Source organism: Sorex araneus, chromosome 1 (assembly GCF_027595985.1).
Source record: "Sorex araneus isolate mSorAra2 chromosome 1, mSorAra2.pri, whole genome shotgun sequence".
Taxonomy (NCBI): Eukaryota; Metazoa; Chordata; class Mammalia; order Eulipotyphla; family Soricidae; genus Sorex; species Sorex araneus.
In genome coordinates, this window is record NC_073302.1 from 184,269,353 (window position 1) to 184,288,012 (window position 18,660).

The 18,660-nt window shown below is 37.5% G+C and overlaps 1 pseudogene; it reads left to right on the forward strand.

The window, feature by feature from the left end:
- Positions 1-927: 927 nt before the first annotated feature.
- Positions 928-1,117, forward strand: LOC129401476 (small nucleolar RNA SNORA73 family; annotated as a pseudogene).
- Positions 1,118-18,660: the final 17,543 nt, after the last annotated feature.

Genomic DNA, 18,660 nt, shown 5'->3' on the forward strand with positions numbered 1-18,660 from the left:
CTCCATTCATCCCAGTCCTGAGATATTAGCAGTCTCTCCTTGTCTTTCCCAACGATTGGAGGCTCTTTAAGGGTCAGGGGAATGAGACCTGTTATTGTTACTGTTTCTGGCCACGGGAAGCCTGCCAGGCTCTGCTGTGCAGGCACGATACTCTCGGTATCTTGCTGGGCTCTCCGAGAGGCATGTATATTTATTTCCCTCTATGATGACGTGTCGCAAGGCTGCTTTCATAGCATATGAAAATATCTATCCATGGGTATAGCGGGGAAAGCACATGCCTTACTGGGTTTGATCCCCAGCCCCACCAGGAGTGATCCCTGAACAGAGCCAGGATTAAGTCCTGGGCACAGCAGGTGTAGCAACAAGCGCCCCCCCACCCCCACATATCTGCATCTCGGACAGCAGAACTCGGAATGCCAAAGCCTCAGGATTCCTGAGCTGCTGTTCGCACTGTAAGACACCCCCCACCCCCGCCCTGCTCTCTCTGGAGTCCTGCCCACAGTCCCACCAGGGCATGCTCCCTCACCCCCACCCCCTGCCCCGAAGGGTGCCTGCCTGCTCTTTCTGGAAGGGGGACCTATATATCCAACAAGAAAGAGTGTTCTCCACGTTCTAAAGAAACTCCATAAGAAACTACAGCAGCATCGTAACAACAATGTGGTTGCTCCATTTTGTGCGTATCCCAGTGTCTCCTTTATGGAACTCCCCACCTCTGAGCTCACAGACAAGCATCAATACACGTTAAAACATTTTCAATGTTTATAAACTAAAAGCTTAGGTTCAAATATTGTGCAAGTATTTCTGCAACTTCATTCATGCTGACCATCACCTCAGTTCCATCACCCACCAAGAGACATCTTTGAGGACATATGCATGGTAGCAGTTTTTAAAAATCTCATTAAAATCTACCTTAATTGGCATGATTATTCAATGTGGATATCCCACAAGGTCACTCTCCTCAGGCATTGTCCATAAGTGGACACAGGCCGGTAATGTACAGTCCCTTTCCACACTGTTGAAAATCAAGCCGGGCCTCGAGTCTGCACCTACATATTCCTACCACTTCTCAGAGTCCTCTGGACCATCACTGGCCAGACGAACCGTGCAGAAAACAATTTAGAAATAATGAGTTTGTGTGTTCAAATTCCTAGCTCATCTTATTGCCTTTATTCTTTGAAATACTCTAGGCAGTTTTGCTTTCTATATTACACAATATGTTAATAGGTGATAGAGTTAAAAATTATAGTTGAAAAATTATAGTGATTATGCCAGTGTCAAATAGTAAATAGCACTGCCTGCCAATATAAATAACTGTGGCTGGTAAATAAGATAAACAAATGTCAGAAATTTAAATTTGTCTAAACAAAGATGAGTAGAAACGGCACATATGTACAACAAATCCCCAGCGATATAACTGCCTGTTGCACCGAAAATATAGAATCTATATATTTGATTAGATGTTATGATCTAAGTAAAACAGTTTTTCAAATGACATTGATTTGCCATTAACAATGTATATCACGAGACCAATATAAAATATTCCTATATGTTCCACAAATATATATATATAATAATGCACTGTAGACACATTTTTGTAAAACTGTCTAACAAAATTTATCATGTAAGAATTTAAAGCTTGCATACAGGCCTACAATTCTGAATAAGAAAAAATTTCTATTTGTAATATAGTGATAATAAAAATTCCATTAATAATGCCCTATCAGAAATGGACCAATAAACAAATGACCTAAGAACTTCTTATAGAAATTTCATTTTGATTTATTATATAAGAACACTGGGTAAATATTAGATTTGATTACATACAAGTAAAATTTATTTTATTTAGGCTCCTAATATATTTATTCCCATTTTTACTTGCTTAACCTTGATGAGGCTGGAGAGATAACACAGAAGAGAAGTGCTCGCCTTGCATGCTGGAGACTCCACTTCAAATCCCTGTAGAGAATGTGGTCCCCCAGTCCAGCCCGAGTGGTCCTGGGCCAGTAGCAAGCCCTGACTTCAGCTCAGCATGGAAGAAAGAAAGATGGTCATTTGAATTCTAGTACGTATTTATAACTGAACTTGAATTCTAGTATGTATTTGTAACTGAACTGCAAGTGCCATTCCAATTTGAAAGTGTGGTTTTAATTATTCTGTAATAAAACATTACTATAATGATAGGTTCAAACCAACAAACATCTGCCAAGTGAATTCTTTTGTGCATATGTGTATGTGTTCTGAAATTTTACTGGAATACTGGAACAGGAATCACAGCTTTGATGGGATGATTAGTTTAGTTACACCTTTACATTCATACACAGATCCTAGTGAACCATCTACATTAGACGTATTCTCTAAAATTAAATAGACTATGAATCATAAAAAATGAAGGTGAGACTGTTATATTCTTTATAGTCATGTTGAAAATTATGATTTAGGTTAGTAAAATATATTCTACATTGGCAGCAAACAAGGGCTCGGCTAGTCCATCAACTTCCTGGGAGAATAACTCTCTCTTTTTGTCTTTCTCACTCCCATGTACAATGTACTATGTGTCAAATATATGTGTGAATAATGCATTTAATCCCTAAAACATTATAGTAATTGACTTATTTATTAATATCAGTGTTGCTTTTGCTCAAGTATCTCAATATCATACTTAAATAGCAACTTAAAATCCCTGCAATGTAATTAAGAACCACGATATAAAGTATTTCATAAAAAATAACTAAGTCAGGATTCAGATAGATCATAGTTCAGTGGGTAAGTTGCTTGCATTGCACGTGGCCAGCCTGATCCAGTCCCAGTCATGCCATGCAGTCTTTTCGGTGTAGCGAGAGTAATCACTGAATTCAGGGACAGGAATAAATGCTGAACACTGAGGTTTGTGGCCACCCAAACAAAAACCAAACAAACAAAAAAATAACAAATGTAAAAAATACAAATGCGCTACCGGAAGGGGGTGATGTATGATGTATGTGTGTTGTTCACGGGCTCTCGGGGTGGAGGTCTCTCTTTCTTTCTCTCTCTCTCTCTCTCTCTCTCTCTCTCTCTCTCTCTCTCTCTCTCTCTGCTCACTTTCAGTGCTCTTGAGCTGCTGTGTATGGACTGGATCAGGATGACTCCTCCTTTGTGCTCTGCTTCTGTGTGTGCCGCTGTGCTCTCTTCTGTCTGTCTATCTCTGTCTCTGTCTCTGCAGACTCTCCTCTGGTCACTTCCAACCTCTCTTCTTCCTTCCTATCTCTCTGGAGCCCTTCTGCTTCAGTCTCTGGAGCCCCACTCACTCTCACTCCTGACTCTGACTCTGACTCTGATTCTCACTTGTGTTGCGCTCTTTCTTTCCCTTGCTTCTGGCTCTGATGACTCCCTGATTCTCTTTTGCTCTGTGCTTTGCTTCTGTGTCTTCTCCCCCCCTTCTGTTTCTTCTCTCCTGCTTCTGTGTCTTCTCCCCCTACTTCTCTTACAGTCTTAGTTTATATATCAATCACATAGGGTGGTGACACAAAGGTGGGTTAACATTAACAAAACAACAAAGAAGGGTAAAACCACTCTTCCAGGAAATTAACAAAATCTCATCTAAAGAGATTACTCCAGATTACTAGGAGATCCGCTTAAGGGTGGGATCTCATCTAGGGTGTGTCCTTTTCTTCCTTTCTCAGCTAGTAATCCACTTAATTAGTTGTAGTAAATCTACTTCTAATATTTCTAGCAATGTCATTCTGTATGAGCACAGTAAGAGATACATCAAACTTAAAGTTTGGTTCTTCCTTAGGACATCTCGCTACATATTCCAGACCACAGTCCTCAGGCCAGGTTAGTCTTCCTAATCCCAGCAGGGTCCTAATCTCATCGATACTTTTGGATCATGACAGGATTTTTCTATGACCATGCTCTCAATTTATAGTTGAGTATTGTGGCACTTTGGGCTGGCCCATTTCAATGCCAGGGTAGCCCTTGGTCACAGCTTGCCCTTGGTCCATTCCGTCCTTTGTCGGGACCCTGCTTTTGGGGTGCTAGGAACTAAGGGCAACTGATTTGAGAAAGCAGATTTCCGGGAGTAAATATTATTGGAGTCAATCAACTCCCAAGTTACAAAGCATAATATTAACTGTCTTTCTGTGTCCATACAGAATGGACATTGCTTTAATGTAAACTAAGTTCCCTTCGGCAAGGCTAAAAGGACAAACCCAATGTTATTCTACAAACAAAGAACTTCAAGCAGCAGAAACAGAAGTCCAAAGCTATACACTAAAACTATTATTCTTAGGTGCAAACCTTTTAAAATTTTACCCCTAGTAACTACTTACTTCTACATCAGACTTAATTTTCTAATTTTACATATGATTTTTCTAGTTCAATGTAAGTTAAAATAACAAAATTAGAAAGAAATAACCACCAAAAATCATCTGATTACAGACCCCTCTATATATTTTTATTTTATTTTTATAAAGTTGTTCACAGTAATTGATTACATTCAATATTCCAACACCAATCCCACAACCATTACACCTTTCTATATCCATATTTAGAATTATTCCATCCCAATCGCCCAAGCCTGCCCCTAAAGCAGAACACACTAATTTATTTTGTATTGCTTGTTATGAATAATCCAAAATATTATTGGATCAAACCTAAAGATGATCCAAAAAATTTTTTCCTTAGAGGGAAGTGTGTGAAGATTGTTGTACCACCCTGGAGCCATTAAGCCCTTGCATAGAGTATGAGTGTATTCTTGGCTGCGAGCTCTAGGAATTCTATAGCACTGTAGGACTGTCATCTCACCACAAATGGTCCTGATGGATCTGTAAATAGGGAATTTGTTGAATGAAAAGTGACTGTCGTTCCATTGCTCATCGATTTGCTCGAATGGGCAACAGTAACGTCTCCATTGTGCAATTTCAGAGCATCACTACCAAACGTGAGCACTGCCCCAGCAGTACTACCACATGTCACTACTTGCCTTCTGCAATGATGGGACTGAATTTGCAAGAGCAACATGATGCATGTGTGAAATATGATGTCAGAGAGCATCATTCACCAAGTGTTAGGTGCCAACACAAAGCCCAGGTTCACCTTCCATTTCATGCAATCAGTTGCTCGGTGCAAAGTCTTGCTTTGCTTCCTACATACAAATGTGTGTATTCCCTAAGGTGTGAACTCTACACATTGTGCACGTTTTATTTGGTATGTGTATTTCTCTATCTGCTGTATCTTACAAAAACGTGTTTGTGCAGCTTTCATACTGACGTTGTGTAGGATTACATATGTTTATCCTTGTGTGTATTAGTCTGCAGAATATTTTCCCCCAGCACACCCCACTGCTGCTTATGAGCAGATTCAGTTCTTTGTACAAAGTGACCTAATACAGACCTAACCTGATATTTCTGTGCTGTGTAAAAAAATTGAAACTCATAACCCTAAAATAATAACAGAAGAGAGGCTAGGAAGAAGGTGGTAATGGCAAATATCTGAGGATGATGGAAGTAAACAACCTGGAACTAGACCCTTCTGAAATGTAGGAGAGCAGTAGGCTCTAAGTAATTTGACCAATGAATACAGAATTATTTGAGAGACTCAAAGATCAGCATTCTCTAAGACATACCAAGTTATTACCAACACATACTCTAAGCAATAAACATTTTGCAGTTCTCTTGAAAACTGCATAACCCTGTCTCAGTAGAGTAACTTTAGAAGCATTAAAAAGATCAAACTGGTATATAAATCACTCACTGCTATCCTTGTCTTCATTGTGTTGAATAGTCTAAAAACTGAAAGATCATTAAAATATTATCTTAAATTTTCTCCCGACTCTAATGATTTCATTTCTTTCCATTTTCCCTCTTTGTGCAGGACAAAGCCTGTCAAGATTCATGCCTATGACACAAACACAATCATCTTTCCTCCCGGTCCCAACCCAACTGAAGATCCATCATTTCTAATGACAATCCCATAGGAAATCAATACCTTTAAAGGAAGATTGCTTCAACTACTGCAGCATGGACTGTGGGCACAACCAGTGAATTCAGGAAACCAGACCCATTTGTAGCTGCTGTTCATTCTTGTGGGATTGATTGCAGGAACTTCCTCGGAGAGCAAGTGGGGGAACTATTCTTTTCTTTTCAATGGGTTCCTCAACTCCGGTTCAAATAAAAAATGCTTGTATGTTATAAATCACAGCAGGAAATAAACACACTGTTCAACACAAAATGTTAAATAATAACTCCATTTGTTTAAATATTGGTTTAATTCCCATTCAATATTGTTTACAAATTTTCTGTTGCTAACTCAGAGGTTAAATCACAGAAGACTGTTTCCAAAAAATGATGCCAACAACTCAAAGCTACTCTGAGCACAAACTCAAAATATTTGAAGCTAAAACCTGAGATTTTGTCCAGCTCCCAATATTTTAAACGAACATAACCAATCTATAATAGTTCTTTCAATTATTTTCCTGAATATGTATAATTCATGACAATTTGAAAAAATTAAAATGCAGAAGGGCGAAAGAAGATGTACAGTCATTGCAAATCCAACGCACAAAAATAATCATAATCTATTTACTTCTAGTTTTCTATATAATTATTTTTACAAATTTTATCAGACCCTTTAAAACAATCATCTACATAGTCATGGACATTTATTGCTAATATCAGATTTCAGGTTTGAATAATAATTTCTTTCCACCATGATATATTTAATTATCTCACATTTTCTGTTATTAAAATTGTATCCAAAGTAGTATTTTGGTATGTGACATGATGCTGAGAAAAACCCTGGTATATTTTTCAGAAACCCTTAACATATACTGACAAACATTTTCTTAAAGCGTTGTTTATTTACATGTACAGATGCCTTTTTTAAAAAAACTTCTTCTTAGTCATTTCTTCTATGCATTATCATAATTGTCTGAATTTTTTCATATTGGTATATAAAATGTTTTTATAGATAGAGTTTTACTGAGTAAATATAAGAACAAAGTAATTATCCGTTTATTTCTCCAAAGTTTGTCTTATGGGCATATGCTATGGCAGGGTCCATAAAATAAGGCTAAGTTGGGAATCCACAAAAACATAGGTGGTATTCCCCTATATTTTCATCATCACTATAAATCTGAAAGAAAAGGGGGTGAGAACATAGAAAATTAGGATCTGTCTCAACTTGATGCATATGAACTTCAACTTCATATGAATAAAGTCAGGAGGGGCAAAAAGAATAACAATTCATTAAGCATATGGCACATGTCAGTCCTCACTCCATGTTAGTGATTTATACATACTTTAGTTAGACCAATTTCAAATTTTAAGAAGCTGGGTATTGTAGATGGCAAAGAACAAAAACAGAACAGCCAACCCCTCAAGATTCAAGCTTTAACTCTTACATGGTCTTGAACAAGTCATATAGTTACCCCATACAAAATTTTATTTAAAAAAATCAATATTTCTTTAAATGTCTGTTGTATTTTACAGTTCTATAGTTCTTGGTTGTGATTTATAAGTCACCTGATATAATCTATAGAAGCCTTTCCTCATTTTTCTGTTTCCTACCTAAATATCCAGAGATATCCTGGTCTAAGTAGAACATAGGCCAAAATATTGATTCAAACTGCTTTTAATGTATAGCATAAATTTTCTTTTCTCTTTTGTATAGCACAGATTTCCATCTAAAGATGACAGTTCTTTCTATTTGTAAGACCTTGCTACTCTGAAAAACGAAGCTATGTACTATAATTCAAAATATATACCTTTGCTTATCAGAAACAAAGGAGAGACTCAGAGCAAAGGCTTTGGAATTGTTTTCAAACCACTTGTCAAGACCCACAAGTATAATATTGAGTTACTTTCTTGGGTCTAGATTAGCATCATTTCATTGAACAGAATAGGGTCCACTGTAATTGACCAAGTAAGTTAAAGTGTGTGATTTGTGAACTTGATATGAAAATCCATTTTTCACAATTATTATCAAAAATTAAATTAAAAACAACAAAACAATACAGCAAAGTATAATTTACAAAGTCAATTCACCACAACCTGTTGCATTTTTATATGCAAATAATGAACTAGAAAGAAAAAGAAATCAAAAAGTACACTCTATTCAAAACAATGCCCCAAAACATCCTTAAAGTACCTCAGAATCAACCTAGCAAAATGAGAAAACAATTTCATGAAAACTATAAGTCACTTACCAATAAAAGACCTCAGGATTTTTTTTAAATTCATGGACTAGAAGAATTAATGTTGCCTAAATCATATACTACCTAAATTACTATGTAGATTCAATACAAACCCCAAAATATTTCTCTGAAATTCTTCAAGGATTTAGAGCAGTCACTAATAAAACTTTTATAGAATCATAAGATACCTCAAATAGCCAAAGTCATACAGAGATATAGGAATTGGGAGATATTGCATTCCCTGACTTAAAACTATACTGTAAGGTATAGTGATCAAAACAACATGGTACTATAATAAGATTAAACTTTCTTACCATTGGGTTAGAATCAAGTACACAAAAACAAACCCTCAGGTCAGCTAATTTTTGTCAGAGTTGCTGGGTACATGAAGTGAAGATAGCCTCTTCCAAAAAAATAATGCAGGGAAAACTAGATAACCAACATGTAAAAAATGAGATTGGATCTATATCTCACACGTTATTTCATGAAAACTATGTCACTTACAAAACCAATATAAGACCTCAGGAAATTTTTTAAAATTTTCACATTCATGGATTGGAAGAATCCATGAACATGAAACAAAAGCCTATCCAAAGTGGATCAAAGACCTTGACATTAGACAAGAATCCCTATAATACATTAAGAACAATATAGGTAGAAGTTTCTGAGACTTGGAACTCAAACGTGTCTTCAAGATGATCCTATTGGCAAAGACAAGAGAAATGAAAATAAACAAATGGGACATCAAGTTAAAAGTTTCTTCACAGTAAAAGAAAGGTAGAGTAAAGGTAAAATGCATCTTACTAAACTTGGAAGACATCTGCACTCAGCACATCAGATAAAGGGCAGACTCAAGATGTACAAAGCACCCACAACAACAACCAATCCAAAAACTCTTTTATAAATGGGGAGAGATATGAATAAACTTCTGTGAAGAAGACAGATGGATATCTAGGGGCTGAAGAGATAACATAGCAGGCAAGGTATTTGCCTTCTTCATGGCCCACTGGGTTCAATCTTCTGAATGCCATCTTGTCCCTTAGCACCTCAGGAATGACTCCTGAGCACAGATTCCAGAGTAACCCTTGAGCAATGCTAGGTGTTTATGTACATAAGTTCAGATGTCCAGAACCTCAGAATATATCTTTGTAAATGTATATGGAGGGTGACAAAGAATTAGTAGGGGGTGGGTAATGAAAGATATACACAACTGTTGAAATGAATCTGGATTTTTCTTTGTACAACCCACAGAAGTCTTGAAAACCAAGACAGTGGAGTTTGTTGAAATTTTGTGGAAAAATTAAGGCCAAAAACTGATCTATTTCTTGTCTGGATTTGGGGGGGCACAGTAAAATAGAAGTGTGATGCTTGCTAACATGAAATCACAAATTAACAACAGGGCAGGCTGAGGCAAATAAATGTCTAGAAACTTGTAACCACTTCATCATTCTTTCATGACTCCTATGTGATATGGGAAAAAAGTATACTAAAGGACCATCTTGTCCATGTGTATCTCAGGAAAAAGATGAAATATTAAAATACACAAAGTTGGGGTTAATGGGATGAATGCAAAAGAATTTTAGTATATAATTAGCTTTTATAATCAATGACTGTACTTTGTCTACACTGAGATACAAACAGAAAGTTATTCTAGCCCTCAGTAGAACAGAGAGGGACTCAGACTACATCTTCTCCCTGCAATATCAGGAATATAGAAAAAGTAGCCTATAACATAGATCACGTTTAAAAAGAGAAGATCCTTGAAGGTGCACAGGTTCATCAGTTTGAAGCTAGAAGTAATATTTATTTGTTTATGCATTTATTTTTATTGAATAAATAAGGTGAGATAGGCCATTACAAAGCTGTTTGTAGTTGGATTTCAGTCATACAATGTTCCAACACACATCCCTCCACCAAGTGTACATTTCCCAGCACCAATATCTCCAGTTCCCCTCACACTAATCCTCAAACACCCCTCACCCCATCTGCCTCTATGTCAGACACCTTTTTTCTTTCTTTCTCCCCTTTTGTACATTATGATTTGCAATACAAGTATTAAGAGGTCATCGCATTTGTTCAGGGAGTTCAGTATTTTTATTGGGAAGGTACAGCTGGAGAAGCACTTTTTGTTTTAACTGGGCGGCGGGCTGGAGCGATAGCACAGCGGTTGGGCGTTCGCCTTTCACAGGGCCGACCTGTGTTCGATTCCTCTGCCCCTCTCAGAGAGCCCGGCAAGCTACCAAGAGTATCAAGCCCACACAGCAGAGCCTGGCAAGCTACCCGTGCATATTGGATATGCCATAAGCAGTAACAATAAGTCTCTCAATGGGAGACATTACTGGTGCCCGCTCAAACAAATCGATGAGCAATGGGATGACAGTGACAGTGATAGTGAATGGGTGGCAGCTTTGGATGTGGATGTGGTTGTTGGAGCTTCCAGAGGTACAGAGAGATGGGGGAGGTAGCCCATATTGACCCCAAGAAAGCATGGAGATTTCAGTCACAAAACCCTCATACCCAAATTTTCAGCAAAGTAATATCTTGGTGAGGTCCATTCTGAGATGGCGGAGTCTGGCTCGTGACCTGGCAGCGGTTTGATTGTTGGAGCAAGTGGCTGCTGGGAGCTCTGCTTGGGTGGGCACTAGGCAAGCCCTTACCCACTGATCTACCCCATTCTTGTCAGTCTTTTGTGGGTCTGAGATTAACTGCGGGCTTTTGAGGTCTTCTGAGATTTGTTTGTGGGTCTCTAGAGCAAGGCAGTAAATGAGCTTGTATGGCTGAGCTGGAGGTGGCCTGTGGATGTGACTCCCACCTAACTAACTGTTGGTGGCTTGATTTCTGGGGAAATTTGATCTTGACTTGGTGGAGTCTGGTCAGAGGCATAGTGGTGACTTGGGGATGTCAGCAAGGCGAAGGGCAGCATCAGGATGCTGATGCCCTCACCCTCATGTCCAGGTTGACCCACCAGTGATGTTGCACCCTCTGGGCCCCCGTGGCAGTGGCAGCCATATGCCTGGGACCAGGACCAAGGCCAGTGCTGCTACCATTCATGGCTCAGGCGCTCTGGGTGGGCTGGAGGCACCAGTACAGCAGAACCTGCCCAGGAGCACCTGTCCATCCTCGGTCTCTGGACAGTTGGCACACAAGGAGGATTCCTCCAGAAGATGCTGAGGGCTAAGCCAAGGGAAAAATGGTGGTGGGGACCCTGAGCAGGCCTCTCATGGTGGGAACCCAGGGACCCTCTACACTGGACTTGTAGTCTACCCTCAGTAGAGCCAAGCTGGGTGTGAAGAACCCTGCTCATTCACACTAGCTTCTGCCCTGGGCACTAAGAGCGGTGCTAGTTGGTAGTTCCATCAGCTTAGGAGCTCATATGGGCACTGCTGCCATCTGCACGGGCCCACTCCACTCTGCCATGGCTTTAGTTCAGGTCCACTTAGAGTCACTCTTTTGGAGAGAAAATATTTTAGGGGCACTTATAACAGTCATTCACGCTGACATTTTAGGACCCTGTCTATGTATTTACTAAAGGTAGACCGTGACTCTACTCCTCTCACCACCCGCTTTCTGTAGTCTCACGTTGCTTCCCTCACCCCCAGAGAGGTTGATGGCGATGGGCAGACGAAGGAAGGAAAGAGGAACAGGCTGGTTGATGTCAGCTGCAGTTTATTCCATTCTCATCTCCATTCTCCTCTGATTCTCCTCCTGCTTCTGCCTCTGCCTCTCCATGCTACTTCATTCTCTTTCTGGATCCCCCTTTAGTCTCCTTCTGCCTCTCCCCACCCACTCTTACAGTCTTAGTTAAATTCCAAACATAAGAGGTTGGGGCTTACACATAGGTGTGGTCACAATCAATAAAGGTAAAGTCCTTCCCTCAGGGGAAGCTTCTTCTAGGACAGATTCTCTTTCAGCAGGACACCTCACCCAAGGGCGGAATCCCATGGGTGTTTCTCCTCTCCTTGTCCAACAAACATATAGACATTCATAATATTAATCATTTTGTATGGACACAGTAAGAGATACATTAAGCTTATAGAATTGTTCTACTGGGGTCATCTCAATCTCAGACTCCAGTGCTCAGACCAGATTAGACTTTCCTATCCCTAGCAGCATCCTAATCTCATCAGTACTTTTGGATTATGAAAGCATTTGTCCATGACAGTGCTCTTAACTTATAGTTGAGTATGATGGCACTTTGCCAGGCCCATTTCAATGCCAGGGTAGCTCACAGCTTGCCCTGGGTCCATTCAGTTCCTCATCGGGACCCTGCTTTTGGGGTGCTAGGAACTAAGATTAACTGAGGCTTAAGTAAAGAAAGCAGATGCCCAGGAGGAAATATTACTCAGAGTCAATTAATTTTCAAGTTACAAAAGCATAATATTAACTGTCTTCCTGTGTCTATACAAAAAGGACATTGCTTTAAAGTAAACTATTCAAAAGATATAAAGAGAGGAAAAAGGCAGTATTTCATTCATAAATATAAAATCATAGATTTCTGAGGAATCTGACCTTACAAGTTAACAGATTCTGATTAGGGGGGAAAAAGTGATAGACTGGTTGGGGAAGAGAGCACAGAGAAGAGTTTTACAGATAAACACAGTGGAAGTGCCTCAGGATCACTCCATGTAGCAAGGGAAACAGACATACCAATATTGTCCTAAAATGTTTAGAGCTACATTCCAATAAACACAAAGGAATGGAGGTGCTTCAGGAGCACTTTGATGGATATCACCTGAAAAACCTAAACTCTTCGAGGCAGAGGAGAAAGCACAAACCAATGTTATCCTACACCCATCAGCCCACTGTCGAGAACACTGAGTCATACATCCACTCTGCCAGCTCTTGGGCCTCCTGCCACATCACCACCAACTCTGCTCCAGGTTACTCGGATTTAGAGAAACAATTTCATCATAGTGGAGATGGGAGCTTGAACGCTATGATTAGTTCATTTCAACATATATAGAAAATCTGGTTGATGATGTGTTCTTTTTGTAGCTATTATATCTATTTCAACAATTAATTTTATTCATTTAAAACCAAAGAATTTTTTTTCTATTTTCAAATAGTTTGTAGTACTGCTAAGTTCATATCATGTTAGATAAAAACTCCTTTCACATCTGCATGGCATATCTGTATCACTGTGTCACTGCCATCCCCTCGCTTATCAATTTGCTCAAGCAGGCACCAGTAACTTCTCCATTGTGAGACTTATTACTGTTTTTGGCATATCGAATACACCACGGGTAGCTTGCTAGGCTCTGCCGTGCGGGTGATATACTTTCAGTAGAGTATATGTCGGGCTCTCTGAGAGGGGAGGAGGAATCGAACTCGGGGGGAGGGGGTAACGTGCATGGCAAACGCCCTACCTGCTGTGTTATTGCTCCAGTCCCATGGCATATCTAAAACTTGAATTTATATGATGTTCTGGGAAAGTGGAAAAGCCTAACCTATCTGGACTCTGGGCCATTCCGTGCCCCACTGATATGACAAAGACCAGTAAATCAATAATTGCACAGTCATTTCAAAGCATGTGACATATTTCACTACATAGAATTTGCATAGATTTGATTCTTTTTTTCTGACACTTAACACGGTACCATACAATATAGCACATATTAAAACCCAAACAAATATTAGTAGAAAACTAATCACTTCTTGATTAAGGCATTCATGGATGGAGGTGTGTTTTAAATCTTTTCTGTCTTGCAAATATTTAGAAAACTTCTGTGAATAAGTTTCCATAGTGAACGCTGATCCCAGAAAACAACTATCATAGTTGGTAATGTATATATCATATAATTACTCAAACAAATAATTCTGAATTTGTGCCAACTATAAATGATTATTTCTTAAATGTTTCATGAATAATCAACACTTCCCTGCTTAGTGATGCCTCCATGAGCAAGCCCTTCAGCAAACAGAGACGTCAAATGTCCTGTTGTAATACATTACAAATAGGTTACATATTACTTTTCCATTACTTCTAAATATCATGATAATTTTTTCTGTTTTCAAGTGTGCTTTTATAGCATTCAGGATTGTTTGCTTACTCCAAACAGTTGTTTGAGTCGTTTTTAAGTTTAAAAGTATATTTTAGTAAGTGACTACATTAATTATTTGAATCTATTGTGTATAATGTTCATTTTTTAAGAATTTTATTTTTCCAAAAGATGGTAAAAATTTGTAAGTAATTCCATTGCTACAACTCAAGTTAAAAAAATACAATTACTTAGATAAATTGAGCTGATTATAATGAATCCATAATAAGCTGGAAAATTATAAAATTTTATTCTAGAATTTGCCTCTTCTAAACACCATTATGGGAAATAAAATCAAAAGAGAATAAAGCTTTCTTTTAATATTAGTCAGCATTGTACAATATAGATTAAATGAGTCTAAAATTCTATGCCCAGGGTCTGGAGAAAGAGTGCATGGGTTAAGATGCTTGTCTTGCACACAGCTGGCCCTGGTTCAGTTTTCGGCACCACATTTCATATCCTAAAAACTGCCAGGAGTGACCTCTTACTCCAGTACAGAGCAAAAGTAACCCCTGAGCATACACACACACACACACACACACATACACACACACACACACACACACACATACACACAAGAGTCTTTGTTCAAAATACTGTGAAAGAGATACTTAATTGCTTTGTTAAATAACTATTTTATCTAAACCCAATTTAGCATATTACAAATTAATATAATAGAAGTATTTTTATTAAGTCAATGCTTCTGAATAGAAATAATTGATTTGAGCCCGTTCAATGCCAACTTTTCTCTGAAGATACCTCTAATCTTCCAACCCACAAACTTTCTTCTCCATTCCAGAAGCACTTAGCATGCTAAAATCACACACATGGTGTAAAATGTTTATATTATAAAATTATTCAAGAAAAGAAAGGACATCAAAATATCTTAAATTATTCTATAAGAGCCATAATAACCATATTTAGGTATTTTTTACACCATTTATGTATTTAAAATAAGCTCCCAAGGAAACCAAATAGCTGAATGCTGTCAAAACTAATATAAATAGCTAAATGCTTGAGCACAGTGTTGAACCTCTCATTTTAAAACCAGTTCATGAATATTTTATTTATTAATACATACACAAAAGAAGTAATCTACATATGCATGAGTAAATTCAAAGCAATACGATGTGTTCTTTTGTGCAAAGCAGACTTGACTGTTACTTGCAATGTTAAAATGCCTGTATTGGCCAGGGATATGTCTCAAAGGCATAGAACATACACATATCATATAAAAGGTCTGCATTCTATCCCTAGGCACTGAGACAGGATTTGCTATAACCCTAATAAAAATATAATAAAATGCTTACACCAAGTATACAGTCATTTGTAGTGAAAAGTATAGCGCTCTGAAATAAGAAATGTATTGACAATGTTTGACAGCACATATATAACCCTTTAGCAAATATCACCTGTTTCATATAAGGTTATTGATTTTCATTTTCCCTCACTTCTCTTTTTCATAACAATGGGTTAGGTTTTCATTGCAACCAATATTCGCAACTGGATACTCCCAATTCAAAAGTTGCAAGATGAATGTTTAAGGGTTGAGCACCGTAGTTAATTCCCTCAACAAACTCAATGAAAGGTTCATACAATACAAACCTTCCTTCGGTTACAAAGTCAGAAATCTATTTTTAACTGCCTGAAAAGACAAAATAAAGTGTCTGAAAGATAGTAGCCTATTTTATGAAATCTAGGGAGTAACTGGGTGAGTTGTAGAACAAAGACACAGCTGGATCTTAAGGAGAACTGGCATTATTAGATCACTCAGTTCTTCCTATCTCTGACATCAGTTTGAGTTTTGCTGGTTGCAAATGCCTGTCTCAACGCACATTCACTGGGATAGCCAGCATCCCACTGCCACATATGTATTCAAATGAAATAAAACTGAGTTCACACAAAAACCTCATGTACAAATTACTAGAGAGAGTGTATTCATAAAGATTAAATATTAAAACAATCCGAATGTCTCTCAGCTGAGGAATCAGAAAACAACTCAAACATATCCACATACTAGCAATAATGGAACAAGCTAGGATAAAGGCACATACATGAGCACATCTTAACAACTTTCACTAATTGAAAGAACAAGATTTGAAAACACGTTGTATGATTGATTCCATTTGTATGAGATCCTTGTCAATGAACTATAAGTAGATAAATAAATCAGTGACTGTAGAAATTAGAATTGGAAACATTTTTAAATTCAAAGAAATATGAAGGATGAGGAGGTTGTGTGTGACTGAGTGTTCCATATCCTGATTCAAATGATTGTTAATAAAAAAAGCCTTCATACTTTAAATAAAAAATATACAGGACTCTAATATGGGTAAATTTGACTTTATCCAATGATACCTTCATATTTTTGTACAGATAAGGTATAAATAACTTATAATAAAGTGATAATTATTGATGATATTGCCTTGGTGACAAGAAAGACAGAAATACCTAAAATAAAAAGCAACAGGAAAGGGAAGAACAAATATTAAAATTTTCTTGAGTTTGAAATTGCATTTAAAAAGAGCACATATATACCTAAAAATTTAGACTCAAAATTATTATAATCACTAAGATATAACCTAATAAAATTACTAGTTTAAAGAGAGAATCAGTGTGGCACTTTTTAAAGCATTTGTAAGGACAGAGGAGATCATATAGCAGGTAAGGTGGTTGACTTGCATTCAGAAAAACGGGTTTGATTTCTGGTACCCAGATGGTCCCACAAGCCCACTAGTGTCAAGAGTAAGTCCTGGGCACAGTCAAATGAGACTTAAAAACTAAAGTAAATAAAAATAAAAAGCACCTGTAGGGCTGAAGATATAGTACAGTGAGTAGGGTCTTTGTCTTCCAAGCAGCCAACCTGGTTCAATCCCTGGCACAGCATACGGACTCCAGTCCCCACCAGGAGTGATCCCTGAGAAGAGAGCCAGGAATAAGTGACAGTCAATGTGACACCTAATAAAAATAAATAAAAAGCACTTGTAAAGAAAATACAATTAATTATCACACTTTGATAACAATGCTTTATTTCAGCAGAAATGGAACCATATATATATTGATAATATCAGTGATAGATGATCTGTATCAAAAATTTCATATCTTTTGAAAAATATGCAAATATGAGGCTTCACTACAAATATGAGAGTTAGATCTCGCGCGGTCCCCTGAGCCATGCCAGGAGTAAGCCCTGAGCATAGCAAGATGTGGAAAAATAACAATAAAAAATAAATTGCAAATTAGTTAAGTACATATACACTACCTTTCTTTTGGTGGTTGTACCTCTGGGTGATCACATACTAGTTTGTAAAAGATACACTTCAACCAGCTATCCTAACTGTTGAAAGAGAGCAAAATACTAGAATTAGAATACTTACATTTCTAACCCCTAATGAACTGAATGAGCAAGATAATATTATCAATGATTGCTAACAATATAAATGAGGCATAAGGAATTAGATATTGTGTCTAATTGATGAAAATTACCCACCAGTAGATACGTAAAAAGAACCAAATCCATTTAGCTTTTGTATAATATAGTTTAGTTCTATAAGTATGACTTTACCCACTTAGAATTTGTAGGCTATCTAATCTAGGTTTTGTAACATATGAATTACATATAATAAAATGAATAAAATGCTTTATATTAAACACACATAAAATTATATTCAATATGAAAATTATATGTAATACCATAACTTAAACACATGGGTAATAAACATCTAAGAAACTCAAGAAAGTGATTACTATGAAAATCAAGATAGTGGTTATACTTAGAGATGCTAGGACTAAGACAGGGCATATTGATTAATTTTAGAATGGCAGACAAAATTTCTTTATTAAGGTAGTGACTACAAGAGTGTTCACAATTATATCAATACATTAAGTAATCTGTGCTTTTGTGGGTAAAGAAGTATATATAGGGCCTTTATCAGTTATATATAACTTTGGTACATAGGCATGATATTAAAAGTAATAAGGAAATATATCAAAGAAACCCAAGGAACCACACACTTGAGAATCATGCATTTTCAAACATCTACTCAGAGAAAAGAATTGCACATTCCATTCATAGAGTAACTAAAAATCAATTTAAAATCTAAAATTGAAAGAGAAAATTAACATAGATTTAAGTAAAAAATAATCATGGTCTGGGAAGTTAAGCAAAAGTATTTATGTTTGTTTTGTCTTGTATGGGCCGCATCCAAAGGTGTCAGGGTTGGGGGCAGGCCAGTCTCAAGCGGTACCTGGCCAGCATACAGTCAGGAGCCACCAGTGCTCCCCACTCTGGGTAACAGCGTGACCATGGTCACTGTAACATCAGACTGCAAGTCAGAACCTCACATGTGCCTGTTACCACTGTTAACTTGCATTATGCCCCGATCTCATAAGTATACATACCTTAAGACATTTAAAGAGTCAGAAAATACAAAACAAGATAGTAACATATTT